Genomic DNA, 3,805 nt, shown 5'->3' on the forward strand with positions numbered 1-3,805 from the left:
GTTGGAAAAGACCTCAGCGATCATCAAGTCCAACCTATCACAAACCATCACTCAATTAAAATCACCAATCACAAAACTATGCACAATAAATATTTCAGAATCTCTCAATCAAAAAAAAATGAGCAGGCCATGCAAGGTAAAATTCCCAGATGCTTATTCTCCCAGATGCTTATTAATCTTTTTTGGTGGTTTTGCTACCAAAATAGCAAAATTGGAAATATGCATTCACGCAGTCAGTTTTCTGCCACAACATTAGTCAGCTAGTTTTCCATAGCTGTGTATACATATAAACACAGAAAGATTGAAACCTGGGTCTTATCCAGGCAAACTAAGCTAGAATAATTATCCATGTAACCTGGCCATCCAAAGTGGTAGCAGCATTCCTCTCCTAGAGGCACTCCATGAATCATTGCAGAAGTCTGTTTGGGGATTAAACATTTGCTGAAATAACTGACATGAAATGTAAGCCACTACAACCAGTGTCCTCATGTGAACGCACTTTCCCACAAAGGATTGCCTTAGAATCCAGCAGAACAGCAGAGCCAGAAGGCACATTTCCTTAATGGTTTTCCAGGACACTGTAAGTATTAAATATATATCAGTCATTATATGTAAATACATATAACAATTTTAACATAACGTTTTCTTCCTCTGCAGGAAAGAAAAGGAAAATCCATCAAAGAACGGTGCAGAGGGAAATCAAATATCAAATGCTTCCTGCCTCCAAGAAGAGATGTAATATTCTGTGAATGACTGACCTGGCTTTGACCTTGATCATGGTAAGAGATTTGTTTTCGTAGTCTGCTGTAGCCAGCAACCTGCAGAGCAGTTTGGGAATCCTACCAGAGGGAATTCTCACTACTGTAGTTAAAAAGCACATTTGTTTATGTGGAGATACTATTGCAGATATGGTATTTCAATAATATATTTAAGCTTGCTTGTCAAATACCTTTAAAGAAAGCTAGATAATTAAATACATAAGCATGAAAGACTTCTTGAAGATAACATAAGGTGAGATGCAGCGCTTACCGCTGTGATTCCTGTAACAAAGGCAGCATTAGAACAACATTAGTGGTTTTAATTATGGCCAGACAACAAAATCAACTAAAATTTTCTCACTCCATTTATGCACTGTTGACCCCAGGTATTGCAAAGGTTGGAGAAAAGTTCAGCTCTCTGTATAAGGCACCAAGTGTGCATATTACCTTCACATAAAGCAGGAGAAAAGGCAAAGGAGCTGAAGAAATCATCAACATGTTCATGTTTAACACAGGAACAAGCCATTTTAATATTTCTTTTTTTTCCACATTTAACTTCATTTTACTCCAAAAGAAAAAAAACCAACATAAGGAATATTTGAAATACAGAGCACTTTTTATCTGAATACATTTAATACTAGTTAGATATCAAATAAACGCTGCAGCTAAGTACCTTGAGTCGCCATCACTGGAGGCATTTAGGAAGAGACTTGAAGGGGTGCTTGGTGCCATGGTTTAGTTGATTAGATGGTGTTGGATGATCTCAAAGGTCTCTTCCAACCTGGTTTATTCTATTCTATTTGGAGTTTTTTTAGGCCACTTAAACATGATAGCTTACTGCCTGAAGTTTTGAATCATTCCCTCCCTCCCCCTCAGAATCAGGGTTTTGTTAAGTAGTCTGGCAAAAATATGAGTCAATAAAAAGATACAAGTGCAGTCCTGCAATAACTGTTGACCCAAAACATATTGTTTATTATTAAATATTATACGTAGTATCAGTCAGGGTTGAAAGGGACCACAAGGATCATCTAGTTCCAACCCCCGTGCCATGGGCAGGGACACCCCACACTAGATCAGGCTGGCCAGAGCCTTGTCCAGCCTGCTCTTAAACACCTCCAGAGACAGGGCCTCAACCACCTCCCTGGACAACATGTGTGTATGTTATAAAGAGGCAACAGTAGAACTCAAGATAGCTGGGTAGCAGATGGTCACTTAAACAGACTAGAGAACCAGGAATAATATAAAAAAAAAATAAAATAAATAAAAGAAGAGAGAGAAAAAAGAAATTCTGCTTCTGAGAAGACCACAGAAGAAAAAGATAACCAACAGCAAATACTTTTGCAAACCTGTGACTGAATAGGTAAGAGGCCAGTTGGTCCACAGACTGGTAAGGGCCAGTAATTAAACATGAAGTCCAGCACACAAGATCAGCTTTATTTCCATGGTGCCACAGATAATGGGGATGCTCAGGGCTATAGGTATGCTGCCAGTCCACCACAGCATTTTGTTCCACTGCACAGAAACACTGCTATAATCCTCGTCCCAAAAAGACCAAGTCTGTAGAAACACTCTGCCGAGTCTACAGTAGTGTCTTTGTTCATTGCTGACATCACAATATTGTCTGGGGAGCAAAGAAAGGCAGGGACTTCCAGCTCAGGCAAAGGAGGGCATTAGACTCATAGCTGGAGATGGTTCCCGTGTAACATAAGGAGCCCCTGGCGATGCTTCTCCTGAAGGCACACAAAAGAGACACCCAGAGTGAGTGACTCCAGCAGCCAAAGGCAGCACATCCCTAACTGCCTAACACTGCTTTCACATGTGGCAGAAAGCAGGCAACAAAAAGCCTGAGCATGAAACGTAAAAAATTTCCCTATGTAGAAAGGACTCAAGAGGAAGAAAACTGGGAAAGGTTACATTTGTTATAGAAGCACAAAAAGGGACTGCTAGCCAGAAAAGCCTTAGTGATATGGCAAAAAGAAAAAAGGAGGGGGAGCCTTGAGTCAGCATGATAGTAATTATGGGTGAGGCTTAATGTATTTCCAACTCCAGTGTGATGGTGTTTATCTCTCAGGTGTAGTATGATTTTCAACTTTAGTGGGCTAGTGAGTAAATTTAAGGTACATATGAATAATACATGAGGAATTAAACAAATTATTATTACACACAAAAGAGGAGGAATAACCAGTAGGAAATGTTGCTACAGAACTCCAAAAGTGCAAGCTTCCAGATGTTTGTTATCCAGCTTAAAAGATTAATAAGAATACCAAAGATTTATACCCAGCCCCTGGAGCAGAATATGAATGGGGTTTTCTAGACATGAATCTCACCACTTCCTGAAAGAGGCAGTTTTCCAGGTTCAGTGTGGTTGAAGCTAATTGACCTGGAGTCACCTGGACTCAAACCCATTTAAATTTAGTACTGATGGAGCCTCAAGGGACACTTGCTGTGCTGGCACATAAGACATTTTAACCTTTGGAGCAATTTCATGGTGCAAATAACAATTTTCCAGGTATTGAGTTCTTGGATTAGCAATGACTAAGTAGACTGCACTGCCTCTCAAACTCTGAAGCTACTTCCACAGAAGAGGGAAAAAAACACAGAAGACATATGGACACATGACCTACTGCTGCCTGCAGTTCACAAACTTTGTTTTCTTGCCCTTACTCTGGCAGTCTTCACAACTCAGTCTTAAACTACTGAAAAATATCAACCCAGCTTTATCATCCAACTCAGAAAATTAGCTTCCCACCTCAGCAACTCCTGTTGATTTTAAACACTATGCAATATTTACCAGAAGTTGGGTCAAAACCCAGGAATTTGATGCCATACCACTCCTACCCCAGCCAAAATGCAAATTCTTACCAAAAATTAGGCCCACATTTCCATATCAGTGCAACATTCATAGTATCCACACTGTACATGAGTTAGCTGTTATTGTTTGGCTGAGTGATTGTCTTCCAACAACATCAGAACGTTTGCATCTGGAAATCTGTTTTTCAGGGAATGAGCCTGCAAGCTTTTGAAGGTCCACACTTGCCTGTTCTTAT

This window comes from Melanerpes formicivorus, unplaced genomic scaffold, assembly GCF_026170545.1.
Source record: "Melanerpes formicivorus ecotype bairdi unplaced genomic scaffold, bMelFor1.0.p_v2 SCAF_12, whole genome shotgun sequence".
Classification (NCBI taxonomy): Eukaryota; Metazoa; Chordata; class Aves; order Piciformes; family Picidae; genus Melanerpes; species Melanerpes formicivorus.